The sequence below is a fragment of the Ammodytes marinus genome, assembly GCF_949987685.1.
Source record: "Ammodytes marinus genome assembly, chromosome: 20".
NCBI lineage: Eukaryota > Metazoa > Chordata > Actinopteri > Uranoscopiformes > Ammodytidae > Ammodytes > Ammodytes marinus.
The window spans coordinates 10,413,320-10,433,367 of record NC_137224.1 but is presented as its reverse complement, the minus strand read 5'-3'; the positions used below and the strand labels follow the sequence as shown (position 1 = coordinate 10,433,367).

At 40.4% G+C, this 20,048-nt stretch overlaps 1 protein-coding gene across 1 annotated transcript in view; it reads right to left on the bottom strand.

The window, feature by feature from the left end:
* nrg3b (neuregulin 3b) overlaps positions 1-20,048 on the bottom strand; it is a gene marked incomplete at both ends in the record, with an annotated part of 188,821 nt that overhangs the window by 71,523 nt on the left and 97,250 nt on the right. The gene's annotated exons all lie outside the window — the stretch shown is intronic.

Genomic DNA, 20,048 nt, shown 5'->3' with positions numbered 1-20,048 from the left:
AGCCTATGACTACCTTTTCGAGGGCTGCAGCTCGGAACAACTATTTCCGACATGGTGGGCCAGCATGTATTACAACTAATTCAAGTATATGCCGGCCTTCCATTGTGCCACTTCCACCAGATGTATCCATCGCAACAATCAAATGTGAAATCCCCATGAGACGCTTGGTCGGGAGTGGAGGTTAGGACCGATTTTCTGGTTCTGTGAAGGCTTTACAGATTTATCCATCCATCTTAATCACTCTAATTGACTGGTGAACTTCTCTGAGCCGGCCCTGATAATATAGAGAACTGGCTATCAGCGACTGGGTGACTCATTTTAAGGGGATCAATATTTCTCACCTGCACATTCCGTCGGGCAGTTTTTCCTGTTTTTTTTACCATATATACGCATCATGCATATTGATGCATGCCACGTGGATATGCATATTAATACACATGTGATCAAACAGGAATGTGATCACAGGTCTTGACGTTGGTGACATATCATGTGTCAAGAGGATCATCTCGGCTAGCTTGAAGAGTACTGACACAAACATTCTGTGAATTTTGTGACGCAAGTCATCTAGAAAATGTCTAAGATTCTGAAACTTTTCTCTCATGTGGCCCCACTATTTGTATGGCAACTGGTGTTACCAATCTACTATGATGTCAAGCACTCTGTCTGTGCTTCCTCTCCCTTAGCTTGGAACCAGTCTTCCTCTCATCCCGCATTTTTGCTACACATCCGCTAATTGTTATGTTTTACTTTTATTAAAGTTAATAACTGCAGCAAAAATGGATTAATATGCCATCTTTCTCCACATTGTCTATGGATTTGTGTGTCAACTGAGGTAATTGGATCATTGATCGGTCCCGTCATCCCTTGTATTGGTCCTCTCACATGGAATAAAACTGTTATCTCTCTAAAGTTGATCTCTTTTGTACAGTTGGTGTTATGTGTTATTTAGTTCCAGCTCATTAACTTTACCTCAACACCAATATGTAGACAAATGATCACAATCACAATCAACTTTTCTCCTCTTGAAAAGTTAATATTAACCTCATTAATGTATTTATCCCTCATATTTTTCACAGTGACACTGATGACACGTCGATCACAAAATCAATCTTGTTGCTAATCTAATATTAATCTAGATATTGAGACACATTTGTTTGCAAATGAGCAAAGATGAAAAGTGTTCATACAGGAGTGCAGCAGAGTCCTCTTTGGTTTCCAGAGACTTGGACTACTGCTAACATAGTTAAATAAAACACTCAAACTTCCCCAAACTTTCCCTATTTATAGACAAACACTAGCCCAGAAATTCACTCGGCTTCAAGTAATCGGTGTGAGTTATAGGGGTGGATGCACACTCATTTGCACACATTTGCATGTCATTAGCACTTCAAACCTACAAAAACTTGAAAGGCTTTCCTTGTCAAGACGCTCTAATCTTCCTCTCTCTCTCTTTTTCCATCTCCCTCGCTTTTCTTTCTGTCGTTCTCTTTCCCAGGTCTCTGCTCTCTCACACAAGCAGTGATTAAGGAAGCTCGGGACATCACTTAGAGAGTTTTAATCTTCTGTTCACTTCAGACCGATGACAGCTTCCGGGATATTGAAATCCACGATGTGTTAACGCAAGATGATTTGAGTTTATGTCTTATGCCCCTCTCTTGAATTACATTACAGCCTCAATGTCTCAATACATTAAAACACACACAAAGAAAGACCTTTGAAAGCGAGGCAGTCTTGAGCTTTTCAGGTGATTTTAGCAATATGTAGCTAAAAATGTTGCCTTCTTGAAGCAAGGTGAATGGATTTAGTTGTATGATTTTCCCCCATCCCAAACACACTGAACCCTGGGTTGTTACAGCAGTGTCTGTGGGTTTGGTTTGTGCTCTTCTTTACGACTTCATTTTATCTTTATTAGCGTCTCTAACCTACCATGCAAATTAACAGCATAGATTACATTCAAGGTTTGTTCTAAATATGGCTTTAAAATAATTGTGTGTGTGTGTGTGTGTGTGTTTGTGTGTGTGTGTGTGTGTGTGTGTGTGTGTGTGTGTGTGTGTGTGTGTGTGTGTGTGTGTGTGTGTGTGTGTGTGTGTGTGTGTGTGTGTGTGTGTGTGTGTGTGTGTGTGTGTGTGTGTGTGTGTGTGTGTGTGTGGGTGGGTCAGAGAAAGTGCTGTAGTATTACTTCACTTTGAAGCATTCAAGGCCGTCTAATTTTATTCTAATTTGTTGTATCCGGCAGGCCCATGCAGCTCTGATTAACAACATTGTTAATATAGTACAATTCAATTATACAAAAACTCCAGCTCTCTAAAATATTAAAGCGGGAATTCTAGACCCCATCAAACATCAAATCCTGGCAGTCTTACTGTATGTTTTGATTCATCTTACAATGTAGGACTATATATGAGTGGACTATACATTTTAATAACTCAGATACTGGCTGTGGAAGAAAGTATGAGTAAGTTGGGACATGTACAAGACCAGCTGCTCTGCAATGCCCTTTTTCCAAAGATCATAATATTATACAAGCTTTGGTTTTTGACACAATGACAACTGCTAATTAGAGACGGCAGGACCTCTCATGAAGTGAGTTCTGCCTGGGTTAATAGAAAAAAGCATTGACAAGTAGTAGACTGGCACACTGTATCAACAAAACTTCAGAGGGGCCTTTCAAAACATGTCATCACTTTCATGCCTGCCCGTAAAATGTCCGTATTCACTGAAGTGTTTGGAAAACGCAGACTTAGACAACATCGCTCCATTTCCTATCCCAAGTTTAGACAGATCCACAACTGAAAAGAACTCGCAGACAGGTGGAGAATACAGTAGTGCCTTGTGACCTCTATGAATGATTTTCAGTGGCATCAGCTGTATAACATTTTTTTAAATAAAATAGAAGCATGGTTCCTTAAATAATGGTTCATTAATTACTGATATAAGTATTTTATTGCGTTTTTATTTATACTTTATCATCTATTTTCCCCTCTGTGCTTTAATTTTTTTGAGTATCACAATCACGAAAACATTAAAGCAGCTCCGAGTAACATTTAAATATCTCTTAAACAGCCTTGTGTTTCCTCTGATAATCATAAATTACCTTTAACAGCAAACGAGACCATCAGTGCAAAGAAAGACGTTTTTATATAGTTTTTATTACTGCGTTTGGTCTGGTCGCACACCCAGTCCGATTTTCGGTTCGCGCGTGCAGGCTCTTTGGTCACATATCCGTATTGGTCGCAGATTTCAGTGTGGCGCAACAACGCGATTTGAGAAGCCTATCCCTCCAGGTGAGGGAGCTTTGTTTGAGACAGTTATTTGTCGTCATAATGACTGATAACGGGGCTGAACCATCAAAGAAAAAAAAGAAAATGCAATGAAGAAAAGCTAAAAGGGAGAGTGGTAGACGAGTGGGAGGGCGTTGCCAAGCAACATATACACAATTTCACGGGAGCGAACTGCAGGGTTTACTCCTAAATGAATGAGCGATAGCCTACTAAAACAAAGTTTACTTTGCCTCACCATCATCAGATGAGTCGACCATTATTCATCTGAAATAGTCATTATTTACAACAACATAAACACATTACCTCATCGTGATCCATACTAACTGCCGTCTCTCGTTCATTCGCTTTTTGTGAGGACACGGAGTCTTTCAGCTCCGTGAGAGTACTTCGGTGACACTGCATCAACTCATTGCAATCAGGTGTGTGTAGCACTTACTAACATTAGTTGATGCTGTGTCACTAACCACTCTCACGGAGCCGAAAAGAGTCCGGTGCCCTCACACTTTCAACACACGGACATTGCTTCCTGATTATTTGAATCTTGCACGCCCGGCACGAGCTAGAAAACAGCTTCACGACAGCTGGCGTCGTAAAAATACTACCGCTTTTGTCCAAAGGGGCCGCCAAGGGACCAAATTACTCGTAGTGGCTTTAATAGCTAACGGTAAATTGTGTTAAAGTAAAATCATAGTCTTTGTACTTCTCTTTATTTATGAATGATGGGATTAGCTTTCTGTTATGTCAGTGTGCAAGTGCAAACATAACATAAGCACAGAACACAAGCTCTGCCAGTAGGACTTGACGTACTTTGTGGAGTTAAAAAGAGCTAGAGAAATCTGTGTGTCTTTACAGATGACATGACACAAGAGCCGGTGGCAGTGACAAGGACTTCAGTGTCTTTTCTTCATTAAGTTGAATGAAATTTGCTTAAGACATTAGGTTAAACAGTGATGAATAACACAGTATTTCAATTGCAATAGGAGAGAGTAAGCTTGTGCCCATCACACATACTAAATCAAGCACACGTAAAACAATCAACAATAAAAACCAAAAACAAACTGACAGATAAGCAGTCGGGGGCAGCCCCAGAGATGCCAAGGCAATTCCTCAGTTCATTATTTAGCGTGCTACGAGTTAAGCAGGGGTCAAGCAGAGCATGGATCATTAGCTACAATGTCCATCTCATCATAGATCATTTTGTAACAAGTTACAGTTTATTCTTACCATTTTATTCTGGTCAGGTTCATACTTTCCCACTTTCAACAACTACAATTAAAATACAACAGCGATGTAAGTCAAGTTTCAATATCAGGAATTGGGTTTTCACAATGCCTGGAGTTTTTTATTGATCATTGGCAAAAAATTGCTTCCCAGAAATAGCATTATGTTTGCGAAACACAGCAGCAAAATAATAAGCAAAGCAGCCAAAGAGGGCCATGGTACATTTTTCCATATCATGCATCCTATTAGCCTTAACTAGCTCTGCACGGACCATGGACCGAATGCAATGGAGAGTGCTCATTGAAGCCTTATGTCCCATAGGGGACGAAGAGGAGTAAGTAAGTAAGTAAGCTCTGCACTACAATACAAAAACGATGCTGTGTTTTTTTTATTTTGCATTACCTGTCTTTCACATGGATGTACTGTTGAGGGTGCTGACTTTGTGACTTCAGTCTTAAGCACAATACCACATATGTAGCCGTAATGTTCATATTTAAGACTCCCTTTTAAGGATTTTTTTGGCTGGCATTTTTCACTTTCTTTGACAGATTGTAAGAGACAGAGTTGAAATGGGGCAAAGAGTGGAGGACATGCCGAGAACTGACCCGGGTCGGAGTCAAACCCGGGTCAACAGTAGCTCAGGGGGCATGTGCCTTTCCAAACGGTCAATGAATTGCTGCTGTACTTGTTTTGCCAACCCCGGAAGCAAGAACAGTATGATTCCCCTTTTTTTCTTTTCCATAAGCATTAGACAACCATCAGTAAACATCAGACGACATACAACTCGAATCAATTCACGACACAACACCACGTTGGTCAAGTACTCTGTCACGACACACAGAAAAAAAAACATTAATTGTAACACTTTCTAAAAGGGGTTCTCTGCACCACGATTTGCATATAGATACGATGGCTAAGCCTGGAACTGAGTGCACACATGACAGAACTGATGTGCTTCATTCAAATTGACCGTGGTTACATCAGATGTCCTTCCTAGTGGTTCTAAGGCCTGCGTAATCATTGTCACATAATCGTATCGTTTCGTTCGGAAAATAATGATGCAATCTTTAATTGTACATTCAGCCCTGCATATGAGGGACATTTCGGTACTACTTTTTGTTGTTAAAACAATGGTTTTCTTTTCAGAACTATAATAGCATTACGTGTCAATTTTAGTGTTGAATGAGAGATGAGTGAAAAGGCTTAAAAAGAAAAGGTCTCGTATCAACAGGCTGCGATGTCATTTACTAAGTTAAATTAGGCGTTTTGTCCATTGTTACTGAGAATTATGTTCATTGCTGATGAGCTGAAAGGTTTTCTGTCACAATGTTCAATAGTCTTTGACGTTTTTTTGATCCGACCATTTTCAAGTGTGAACACGAAGAGTATCCATATGGAAACACCATCATTACTTGTTTAGAGAAAGTTTGTAAATGAGCTTTAATGTTTCGTTACGGCTCTTTCCCGCAGGCCAGAGAATCCCACTATTAAATCCCTGCTCCATTAGTCAACATCTATCCGTATTGGCAAATGAATACTTATGCCCGCTTTGCTTGTTGTTTTCCCGAGAACATGGATTAAACTAGTCAGTCGCTTGGCAATTGATCACAGCCCCATGGACGGGTGGAGGTAAAACAATGGGATTTCTTTCAGACGTGTCTCTCTCTGTCTCTTTTAATTTGGCTACTCTACTTAATTAAATTCTAATTCAGGAGTGTTCTATCATTAGACATTGCTCCTGTTGCAATAGCAAAAGCAAAGCCCCCTCTTGTGAAAACATGTCAAGGGGAACTAAGATGTCAGGTAAAATAAAAAATCCCGTCAGAGCATTTGATGATGAAATATCACCCCGGTTCAGCGCCACCAACCTCACCTGTTCACTCCATTTTGCTGGAGTGGTTTTCCTCTTCCCTGATTTTGCTCAAGACTTCTGGCTTGTGTCTCACAACTAACATATGTATGTTTATCTTATTTGACACCCTTCTGAGGCTCAAATGTACAAGCTGCAGCTCAGATAAAGCTTGTCAAGATGCTACACAAGAGAGCCTGGGGTTTTATTTTCTTATTCTTCTGGTAAATAAATAAGGAAGACAAGAGAAAATGAAGGGGGGGATTAGAGGTGGAGTTTGGCAATGTTATGGAAGGAGAACAGAGGCTCGGTATTTTCATTTTCCTCCTCGATAAAGGCTAATTAGTCATATGTTCCCACAGCAGTTCCATCAACAACAACAAAAACACAACCGAGTGCAAATAAAATCGACTTACAACACTCACAACACTAATAGCACACACACGTACTAACACCTCACCTTTGTCACCCGTTACCAATGTGCTCTAATATAGCAGGAAACAAAATAAAAAAAACCTAATAGCAATGATATCAATGGTCTCTTCCCTCATGAAGTTCCTCTCTTTGAAATTTAGAGGAGCGCCCTCTGGTGGAGCACAGATGACAGATCCCTATGGCGCCGCTGTGGACTCTGTGTTTCAAGGTCTGGCACTTCACTTGAACTCCTGATCTGACAGACTCTAAGGATCTGATACTCCTGAGCTGGGAGAAAAGTTACATCCTTATCCTCCATTGTATCCCCATATTTCTTTTAAAGTACATTTCACAAACCACCCAGCACACATGTCCCCCAACACTGTTTTCTTTTTTCTCTCTCTCTCTCGCTGTCTGGTCCATTCGTCCCAATGACTAAACAAACACACACACACACACACACACACACCCACACCCACACACACACACACACACACACACACACACACACACACACACACACACACACACACAGTAGGCAGTCCCTCAGAGAAACCCCAAGAGACCCCGTTTGCATATGGTGGTGGCGGTGGACTGGTAGTGATTTCAAAGCTCGCTGTCTTTAAGTGGTTTGTCTGCCCGCGCAAACATTATGATGTAGCTATACGGTCTCTATGTATGTGTCCACTGCCGAAAATCATTTAGTCTCAACATCAGTAATGAGGAGCAGCTGTTATCCTTCTCCAGCTGAGTTTGCAATGAAATGACAAGTGAAGTGCTGTGGGCGACTAACTGAAGCCATACGCCTTCCAATCCAATGCAATCTCTCCGTGGTGGTTAGATTACATGCAGACGCTATGTCATTACTCCATTGGAAGTCTTGGCTTTGCATATGATGTGGGGATTGAGGAAGTGGAAAGAGATGCTGTGCCTATGGACTGTGTATGTTGATTGAGTCCGTCAGATAGGCTGTGATCTCCTGGGGTTCGGCTAATTTGATAGCGCACAGTTCTCTTCAGCCTTTGACTTTGCAAGTAGGGAAACGTACAGTAATTAAATGCATTGCATTCATAAGCACGTGTATTTGTGTGAGGCAATTTTACTTCCAAATATTCCTCATCCAATTATTCAAACGAGACTGGAACTGGTTTTGGATATGTATATCCAAAACCAGTTCCAGTCACTGATTCTACAAGTACTGTATACAGTACTTGTAGAATCAGTTCCTAGCTTCAGGGTTCTGGGTGACATTTGAGAGGCAGCTTTGCATGGAGACATTGGGTATATTAAGAGAGCTACATACATACCACTAAGCCTTGCTGGCAATTTGTTCCAGTATGCAGGAGGTGAATTTTTTTTGGCAATTTGCATTTAAGAGAAATATCATACTGTAATCCTAATGTGGGAGCAAGACACCTTCATGCTTTTAATTCCCCCAGAAGTGAAACTTAGGTTAACTGGCCTAGATAGTGAAATTGGCTATCTATAGCCTTTTACCGTTGAATATTAAAATGTCTTTATTTATTTGTATGCTCCACTTAAGAATGAAAAAGTGTTTCACACAAAAGTTGAAGTTAGTTAGCAAAGCGTGCTAACTAGGGCTGTCAAATTAACACGTTAATTTCGATGAATTAATCACAGAAAAATTAACGCGATTAAAAAAATTAACGCAGATTAATCGCACTTCTATAATGCCCTTTGACCCGGTGCAAAAGTGGTGCGTAGCTGCACCGAGCTGCACCTGAAGCAGACACAGCCCGCGCGGGTGAAAGGGAGAAAAGTAAAGAGAGAAGCAGGGGGCCGAGGGCTCTATAGACGGTTTAATAAGCATGAAGGTAGGAAGACATCTTACTTTATTCTCCGCAGCCAGTGTCTGTGCATTATTGATTTAGTGGGTGCAACAATGTAGGCTAGGTTCAAAACAGTATCTCTCAATCTTTCTCCCCGTGTCTCAATTTTGTTTGCTAGCTGTCTCGTCGTCCGCGTAAACGTGTGTGTGTGTGTGTGTGTGTGTCTGTGTGTGCGTGTGTGTGTCTCTGAATATTTTTGCCTAAGAGTACGACGATGGTGAATGAATCGGCATAAGCATCTGTGGCAGTGCAGCGCTGTCTGTTGTGGAGACAGAAGTTACGAGAGACGGAGAGAGAGAGAGAGTGAGAGAGAGAGCGAGAGAGAGAGCGAGAGATAGAGAGAGAGACTAGCAGGCTATACAGCTGTTTATAAACAGGTATAAAAGTGTCATAAAAGTATGCGATTAATTTAGATTAATTAATCACAGAGCCTGTAATTAATTAGATTAATTTTTTTAATCGCTTGACAGCCCTAGTGCTAACATTAGCACTGAGGCCTGTTTCAGGTAGCTGGTTTTACATACTCTGAGTTTAATGAGTTGATGAGTAACTCTGGGTTTTCGGTTTCAGAACAGTGGATCAGCGTTGGGTTAATCAACTCTGAGTGTGTTCACTCTGGGTGGAGCGTGTGCATAAAAGCCATCGTCAATGGATCGCTGATAACATGATTCACCATGGAAACAGAAGAAACAAATGCGTGATCCTCCCACTTCTCTCAAAAAAAAATAAAAAAAACTTCTCCGCTACTCCCACTAGAGTTAGAAATATTAACGAATGAGCTTATGGAGAAGAATTAACGGGGATATTGTCTCATAACTCTGATCTAATCACCTCGGCAATTCAGAAAAAAACGGTGCAAAAATGTTTTGTCAAGAGCATCATTGCTTCCGTATGAGAAGCAATCTATTTTAAGAATTAAGTTATGCATATCAGCAGCAGCAAAATCATTAAGCTATTCAACATTGTTGACAGTGTTTTATATTATACAAGATCCCTTGTCCTCTAGTGATCACAGTTTAAATTATTATATAATTTCTATATTCATATTGGGCTATTTAACAAGGCTCGTCTGTTATCTTTGTGATCACGCAAGTGAACAATCACGATCGCGTGCAGCCGCAGAATTACATTTCAACCTGACATAAATAGCCTATGTTCAGTGGCACAGACGTTAAAAAACTCCTGTTAATAAAACAATAAATAATGAGATACATACAATAAAAAAGGTTTATTAATCAGAATGTAAAGCATGTTCACGATGTGTAAGGTGGCCGCATATGAACGGCATAGGGGCGGAGAACTACGCTACTGATCAGATAAATGATCGATCAAACGTAAAATCATCAGGAAATTATAAAAACATCCCGATGGAGATTTCTATGGAGTGATTTTGCTTCAAACTGTACAGGGTCGCGTTGTGGCAGTGACACTCTTTCTTCAGTCGGAGCTGCAGCGTAAAGTGAAAACAAACTCAGGGTAGGTCTAACCACCTCCCGAGCAGGTTAGACCCACGGCGTATGTTGCCGCAGTAACTGACTCTCGGTTGCGCTGAACCTGCTACCTGAAACGGAAAACACAGAGTTTCCACTAACTCAGAGCGAACAAACTCTGGGTTGCCTCAAAACCAGCTAACTGAAACAGGCCTCTGATTACCACTACATGTTACATTTCAATCAAGTTATTCAAACACTGACTAACAGGCAGTTCTAAGCTATCAAAACTTGTACGCCAAAAAGAAACACCATGAAAATGCAAAACATATAATTTCAGTCTGTCTCTGAAAAAGGATGAATCATTTGTGGGCCCATAGTGTATGGATTATAATAGCCTTCTATACTATTGCTATTGCTTATCATTTCAATAAAAAAGAAGCAATTAAATGTATTTATTTATTATTGTACTAAGCGGACATGTAAATCATGGAAAAACACCATGCGAAGGCTTTAATTATGCCCGGCGTGGAAGATTTTCTTGACAACATGTCTTTCCAATGCTCATTAAATCCTATAGCGTCGACAAACAAGACAGCCTTTGTTAGCTGGATGTGGACGCATGATTCTTTCATCCGCAGCATGGTGTGACGGGCCTGCGGGATGTATAATATAAAGCTGAAAGAACCAAGACGGTAGTATGGATGGAGAAATGAGCCATATGTTTACAGCAAAATGCATGAATTAGTCTTTTTGTTGGCTTGTATATGTATCCCAAGCGTTTCAGAATAAATCACTCATATATTTTTAAAAAAGGAGAAGAATATGGACTATAAATGAACATTTGGGGCACCTAGATTTCTTTTTAATTAATGTCCCTAAATTAGAATCTTAATGTATGCAGTTCTTAGTCAAGATGATGGGCCTGTCTCGGGGATGCTGCCAACAGGTTAAGTCTGCTCCCACGTTTATAATTGTGTTGCTTTCATACAGCAGCTGGGTGGGGCAGTGGGGGACATGGCCCATTGGCTTTAAGCCTGGAGAACGTCCTCCCTAGCAGGATGGATCAGCAGAGGAGCGGCAGCATCGTGGATTAGTGCAGCCTGTCAAGGTTTGACGGTGCGGTGACAATTTAATCGCTGAACTGGCTCCCCATAGAAATGGGAAGACGAGAGAAAGGAAAACAGGGAAGGCAAAGTTAAGAGGTTGTGGTCTTCATTTATATGATTCATTTTGTCATATCAGATTCTGTTAATACCGCTGTCAACGTCTCCCGGGAATGGGGGGAAAAAACATAAATAGGCTTACGGAGAAATAGACAAACACACGCTGGCACTCCTAGCCTATCCTTAAGCTTAACCCCATAGCAAACTACCAATAGAAATAGCTTTTTCCCTCGGTTTTTTATTTATTCCTTCTGTAAGATTTCATGTGCTTCATCATCAGGGTAGATGAGCATTTCCCCTAAGGCATTCAGCTTCAGACACACATGCATGCATTGCACACACATACACATAGACAGTGTAAGCACCATACTCATTTTGTCATAAATGATCTACCCCATTCATATCATAAGGGTGCAACAGTGGTGGTTCTAGGGGGAGGGGGGCAGCAGGGGCCCTGTAACACTGAGCTTGGACCCCTCCTGTGGCCAACCCTCTGAACAGAGAGTTATTTTCTATTAACCAAATGTCTTATGTGTAGCATTTACAGTTGGCATTAATGACTAAATACATTATTGAGAAGGAGCTACAGTATTATTGTATTTGGTAGGTTTGTGTGCTGTTACTTAATATACTTCAGTAAAAAAATGTTATCCAAAGTTGAATGTGCCCCTCTGACAGATCAACCGGCATCAGTTGTGCTCCCCTCCCCCAGAAAAATTGGTCTAGAACCGCCACTGGGCTGCAATGATCATAATGTCTGATCAATAATAATCAACGCGCCAAATAGAATACAAAAGGATAAGTGACGTTAAAGCCTTTGAATAGAACTGCCATAGCAGTCAACCACAATTTATTTTCTGTTTCTGGCTTCACACTAATGAGGGAAGAAGTTACCATGGAAATAGAAGACACAAGCTACCTTGAGCTTTGCCAGGCTGCTCATGCACAAGATCACACACACACACACACACACACACACACACACACACACACACACACACACACACACACACACACACACACACACACACACACACACACACACACACACACACACACACACACACACACACACACACACACACACACACACACAGGGGATACTGATTCTATACTGCATGCTGAGAAGAATAAAAGCTAAAGCATTAGAAATGCACAGATACTTAAAGACACCATTGTGAAAACCTGTTATTGTGTCATCATCATTATGAAAGGCAGCAACAACTGTCTTGTGCTTGTTTAATCTCTGTCTCTGTTGTCATCAATAGGTTCTCTTTCCTTTGACTTTAACTAAACATATAATGAATGCACTGATACAGCGTTTGTTCAAATAATTGTTTTAAATCCAAATTGTATGCAACCCTTTATTTTTATATAATAATTATGGATTTACATATCAATCAGAATATTCAAAACCAATTATAATGGATTACTTGGTATAACTACCGATTTGCATAATGAAAGACTAATGTTTTTGTGTCTTGGTGTTGCTTTGCATGGTGGCATCAGACTGCTTCCACTATAAAGCCAACTTGCAGCAGCTTTGCATCATCTGTATAACACTAGCGAGCCTCTGTGTAGTTTGTTGTTGATAGAAATGTTCAAACCAGTTAGGAAACATTCTGTTTTAAGGAAGCAAACATTTTCAGTAAAGGGAGACAATTTTTCCTACAGATTTTTGTGAGATAATTTTTTTTCACTTGAAGTCGAGAAATAAATTTTTGCAGCATACTGGCTTGACAAAACTGGCAAGCAGGCCAGGTGTACACAACAAATGAAAAAAACTCCACACACCACAATCAGGACTTCACACATTTGCTGTGAGTAAAGCATGCACAGCTTCACAATGCCTGAATGTAATGACCGTTGCTGTGTGCCACCAAAACACTACACAATACTGCAGGTGGCGGCCAGAGCTGCAGTGCAGCCTCTTTCCACCTAATGTATTATACAATGCCCTCCAACCGTTGCTAACTGCACGCGTTTGGTTTCCTGAGCACATGGCAGACTGATACTGCTACTGAGCCCTAACATCAAAGTCGAAAACCTGCATCACTGAACCGGTCCAATATTTTCAAACCACAACCTGCTTGAAATAATTGTATTGAAAAAAATGCAGAAAGAACGTCACTCGGGCTGAGGCGTATCATCAATAGATTCTGAGCCGAATGAAGGGCATCCACGCAGAAGATCAATTACAACACAGTTATTGCCATAAGATATTACCAGGGGCCACGAGGTTGCATTTCGTCTTGAGCTCTGGGATGATTTTAAGTGGCAGGCTGATGTGCCTCACTGAATTACACACATGCCCTCCGGAATTTTTGGAGCCTAACGTGCGGAGCTTACCAATGCATTGCTCTTCGCACCACCAATTAGCTTCCCAATAACTCACAACATGAAACTGTTGCCATTTCCTTAACTAGGCTGATTGAAGCAAAGCACACATTTGATATTTTTGCATGAACTTGGCCGTTAATAATTACTAAAATGTACCCTTGTACAGCTCATTTATGCAGGTTGTATCACAATTGTCCAAACTGTATTGTGCAAAGGCATAGTCATATTCTATTTGTATATGCTTTGAATATTTGTATTTAATATACATTAATGAATATAATTTTCAATAATTTAAAAAAAAATCTTTTTAGCCATGATTAAATATGTACATGTTGCTGTGACATAAAGCCCATGTCACTTAAGACAGTTAGTTAAGACACACACAATTATTGTTTATTCAATCCTGTATACTTATCATTTTCAACTCTTCCCAGGTGGCAACCAGGTGAATCAGATGGGCTGATGGTGGGAGATACCATCTGATGTTGGCTCATGGGGGACATGTGATTGTAGATGAGCTTGTGTGTAAAATAACATGTTTATGGAAGATGTCTACGTTGGACATGATCGATACAGGGACAGTGAAAATGTTGTGTAGTAAATAAATGTTAACGAAAGCGTAAGCTGGGTTAATTTGTAGTTAATTGAATGGTTTGGCTAAGGGGAGGGGCTAGGCCTTTAAAAGCCTGCAAGCCATTGTTACTGGGCCGGCTCAGTCTTGAAAGTCAGTCAGTGTGTGACGGTAGTTTGTGTTTATGGAGACACCTTTTTGATCCATCCTTTTGAATCTTTGTTTTACTTTCTTTGGACGTCCAGCTTTTGTATTTTATCACTCCTTTTTTTTAAATAAAAGCACCTCAATTATTTTGCAACTTTAGCCATCTTGTATTAATTTTTTCAACAAACCTGACTCTTTGCAACAGTGTTGTCATTGATATTCATCCCATAACCATAAGCAAGCATCATTATGCATGGAGTGACAGTTGTGCAGGTAGCTGTATCCTCTATGGTACTGGGAGGTATTGGCAGGTCCATGATAAATTGGCACATCCAAAGTGTCCCTGATATCTGTCCGGGGTGCCATTTGTGTACTTCATGTACTTGACCATGTGAATTCATACACTGGTCAACAGTTCTTATAGGCTCAAAGGAATATGAGTTATCTCTTCCAGTGCTAATTTAATTTTAGGTGCCGGTGTATTTTGCCCATAGCAATTTTTTCCCTCTCGCACAAGGACATTCTTTCCCCTTGGGTAGAAGCTTTAGTGGCGGTTTTACTTCAGACTTACCATCACAAAACTGTCTGAGTGCTGTGGTGCTGAACACAAGAAAAGGAAAACCGATGACAGAATCGGGTATGAAGTCCAGTTCCACTACACCTGCTGATAATGCATTACTCCACCTTTGGCTTTTTCTATAGTTTTATACAGTACGGGCATTCTACTTTGGTGCGCTCGGTGAGTCCAACATCTATGTGCCAAAGAAAAGTGTGTCACCATCTCAGTTTTTCCTTTGCTGTACGAAGTTAACATCAGGATCACGTTACTCCTCCTTCTGAAGGCAGTTATGCATCCAGAGATGGGGCAATACTGAGATTTACAATGCTTCATTATGCGTGGTGTGTGTGACAACTGATGTTTTATTTTTAGATTTCTTTAAAGTGAACAGAACATGCATTGATACAGTATTACTTTTCAATGAGAACTGTTAAGGTACTTTCACCAGGGCTGGACTGGCCATCGGGCGTACCGGGCAATGCCCGGTGGGCCGGCAGGCATTGTGGGCCGGGCCGGGTCCATTAAAAAAATCAATATCTTTTTTTTTTTTTTTTTAATGGACTGTGTGACTCGGCCCGGCCCGGCCCGGCCCGGCCAAGTCACACAGCCGAGGGCCGAGGTCCCTTCCCTCTCGGGAGTGCCATGGACATATAAATGTGCGTGCAGGCTGTCAACTTCACCTGAAAGTTAAATAAAACTTTGTTCCAGGCCATTACTCATTATGAGTGGTTCTAGGCTGGGCCTGGCCCAATCACACACACAGCAGAGGACCGCCCATTCAGAGGCTGCATTGAATTGTATTATCACGCATTCAACTTCAACTTATGAGCATCTGACGATGGTCAGTTAGGTTCAGGGCCGTCGGACTGCGGACAGGCTTGGAGGGGCCCAAGGCAGAGGGGGGCTGCACCCAAAAAAATAAAAACATATTTTTTTAATTTAAAATTTTTTCAATCAATCAATATAGGCCCCTGATCTTTGAAGGCCCAGACAAATGTTATTTAGGGGAAAAAAAACAGATATCAGGGGCCTTTCATTCGTCAGTACATTTTTGTTATTTTTTAAATAACATTGTTCGGGGCTACGAAGATCAGGGGCCTATATTGGGCCATTAAAAATACAAACGAAGGGAAAAAAATTGTTTTTTAAACATGTACATTTCTTCTTTCTGCTTGTTGGTCATTCTGTGTCTGTAAATTATTCCAGAAAATAGTACTAAATAGCTTACATAGGAAACAGTTGATTTAGCCTTAGTGTTCTCCTCAAAGTGCACCAGATTGATGAATTTTACTTTAACATTTAAAAAGAAATCTGGTGCAACGCCCCTGCCTCCGCATATCGTATAAATAATCATGGTGGGCTGCCATTGCCAATAATGCCAGGGCCGATTTTTTGTCCCAGTCCAGCCCTGACTTTCACTCACCATATAGGTTGTGTTCTCAAATCTCGGCAGTTACAGGAAACACTCGGGGTAAATTAATGGCCCTTTTGGGGGGAAAAATGTATTTTTGGTTTGATGTGATGTGATTTTACAACCATTTTGCATTAATCAAATAGAAAAAAATTGGGGAATTCGGCAGGGCTTTCTTTGAAAATCATTGGTCGAGAATGGTATGATTTGGATTGCAGTTATCTACAGAGTGGTAATTTCACATGTGATCGGGCTGTCATGTGCTGATCCCCACTTACCATAAGACCTTTGAAGAATTGTAGATTTATTGTGCTTAGTCGATAAAGAAGCCGCAGCGCTGATGTGGAAGTGGGTCTTAAACTTACATTTGCATGTTTATTTTGGGAGCCTTATTAACATTGGCAAACATGAACATCCAGCAGATGGGAGGAGAAAAGAGGAGGAAGGATATGTTTCATAACAAAATGAATTAATTCCAAAGTCCAAAACTGTTTTCATCCAGTGACTCAAGTGTTTTAAGAGTGTGCCGACATCTTCAATTCTCTAATGTTGGAAAGCGCCCAGCCACCCATAATGCTCTTTGCCCGGAGGAGATGTTGACGTCAAAGGAGCCTGCAATCGTTAAACCTCTACTTCTCTGTGCTTTGGGACAGGCCGAAGACATCAGCAGTTATTGTCTCGAGGATGCTGATCCTGTATTGCTTGGAGGGATGATTTATCAACAACAGATTTCAGAAAATGAGAATGGACGATATCTGGGTTTATCACCATTCACCACACACACAGTATATCTCGGGCAGGAAAAGATAAACAGAGAATAACATTGTGTACAGTGTAGTATGTATATTGTAATGGCAGCAGGCCTCTACTGCTATTTGCAGCTTTACGCTAATTGTTTTGGGTTTCTCAGTTCATATGGTTGAATCCCCCGAAAACATAAAGCGTGGGCAGCCATTTTAGTAAACAACCTCAAACAAGCAGAGTGGACACTATACCTGCTCAGCATGATATGGTGAGAATCTGAAGTAAACAAGTGGGTGGTGATGAGAGTCCAACATTTAACAAGCGACAGATAGTTTCCTCGGGTATCCGTGGACGGAATTTGTAAAAATATGAGTGAGTCATGCACTTCAATTCGACACGTATAGAAAGAATGGGATCTTCATCTGGTTAACGTGTTAAAAATGTTTTTTCGATAAGACATTAGAACTTAATGTGGTATTTTTTGTGTTTTAAACTCCCACACAAGCAAACGGTTTCTTTTAGCACACAAATTATGAAAAGGGTCCCCACATTTCCTGTAATTTTAAATATTTTCTGCTCCGAACAACTTCAACAAATTCACATTAACAGTGTTAGGTGTCAGCTGCTGCTGTGAGTTTGACGTGGGGACTTGCAAAGTTTTTTCTAGCAAGTTATCTTCAAAATAATAAAATTTCTTCTCTTAATTGACCTATAAAAGCGCTTCTGGGAAATGAAAGGTGCACATAGTAGTTATAACATGAAAGAACATCAACTTGGCTTATTTGTGAGTAAAATGATCATATATTTCAAACTTCATTTCTGGCCTTTTCTCCAGCAAAATAAATACCTTTCAGCGAAAAGTACTTACAAACCTGTAATCATTCCCTTCACAAGGCAGGCACTCAGCTCCAGGGAGAATGGAAGACTATGCTTTTAGGTTAGGCCCACCAGTCTTTGCCTAGTTTTATATTCAGTCATTCATGTGTCACTAATTATAGCCCCGAGGGTAGTTGCTTTAGGGTCTTGATATCGCTGTTGTACAGGTGGGTTGTTCCAAACCATTTGGGATGTTCCAAAGCTTTTTGCTGGCCACTTTAATGTGACAGGAGGAAACACACACTGTGTCTCCTTCTTAACCCTTTATTATCATCTGTCAACATTCAGTTAAAAGTAGGGCTGTCAAGCGATGAAAAAAATTAATCAAATTAATTACAGGCTCTGTGATTAATTAATCTAAATTAATCGCATACTTTTATGACACTTTTATACCTGTTTATAAACAGCTGTATAGCCTGCTACAGCTTGTTTCTCTCTCTCTCTCTCTCTCACTCTCCGTCTCTCGTAACTTCTGTCTCCACAACAGACAGCGCTGCACTGCCACAGATGCCTATGCCGATTATATATAGGGGAAGGTGGGGTGATTTGTGCAACTTTTTACTCAAAGTGATTTTAAAGTGAGGCCTTGACAGTTATGTCTCCAACTCAAATATGTACATATATTTCAGGATGTTGTGCATCCCTGGCAATAAAAACTTTGGATCTGGAATAAACTGTTTAAGAAATATAGCTTTCGGAAAAAAAGTTGTCTTGACGCACAAATCACCCCACGTAGTGGGGTGATTTGTGCGTCATTGTGTCACAATGACAAAGTCACCATCATCATCTTTCTGGCCATCTGAACTCTCATCAGTGGTGTCGTTAAGTGGAATTGAGATGTCACTCTCTTCTGAGCTACTGTAGACTATCACTTTCTTTTGGTGACCAGCGTATACAGCCATGCCACTGGCACAACTCTCAGAAATGTACTTTGCACTAGTTGCTCCGTGCTTGTGGAACCAACTGCCACCTGACAAATGTGATTCCCCCTACATTTCTGCCTTTAAATCAAGGCTCAAAACCCATATGTACACCCTGGTGTTTCCTCCCCATTAACTATCTTACCTCTGCACTACTATCTGTGTTTATGTGGATGTATGGGCTTTACGTCTTTTATTTTGGTTATTGTTATTGTACCTTCATTGTTTACCTACTGAATGCACTATGTACAGCACTTTGGACAGTGCAAACTGTCATAAATGTGCTTTTATAAATACATTTTACTTACTTACTTACTTATAACTCACCCAGGCCCTTGCGCACAAATCACCCCATCCCCAGAATTTTGGATAATAGGCATGATGCAGCAATTTAGGGTTGACATTGTGCTAACTATATAGACTCAAAGTGTAGCATACCAAAGCACTAAACATGTGTCAAATGTTTTCAAACGTGTCTATAATTGTTCAGACACAATAATCAAAAAACCTTGATCATGGAAATTTTACTTTGAAAGGCAAAACACAGTTTTTTTAGCTTAAATGTGCTTATATCTTATTCCTTGTGTCTCCCTTCTTTACAGGATGAGTCAAATGGATGGCTCTTCTTAAATATGTGGTCACATTTCCAATTTCTTCCACGGTTTTCTAGAAACAAGGGGTTTTGCATCTTCCAAAATGCACAAATCACCCCACCTTCCCCTATATTATTATATTATTATATTATTATATATATATTGAATACAGTATATGATGAAGATGTAGGCCCTTTACATTTCAGGTAGGTGTACTGATGAGCTATTTCTCAGTTCAACCCCATTCAGCACAACTCTTCCCTCACAGAATATGTCTCATCATGTATTTTTTAAAGTCATGTATTTTTTAAGTGATAAACCAGAGCAATTGCAGAGCTGAAGTTGATAGTGCTTCGGGCCACAAGGGGGAGAAGACATGCAGGAACATAGAACAGAGAAGTCTAAGGTTGGCTTGAATGGCTAGAACAGAACACATTACTGAATATGCTGCTAACAAAGTTCATAAGATTAATATGCGTTATTTTATACAATTTACTTTCTGATGTCTACAGTTATTCCTTTTTTTCTTTTCCTCCTCCTGTAAACCATTTTGTATTTTCTGTTTTGAGACATGACTGATAAACGGTTGAGGCTTGCAAACGCATGCACATAGGTTGCCAAAGGCCTTCAAAGCATTGATTTTGTTTGTTCAATAAATTTAATCTAGGTAATTGAC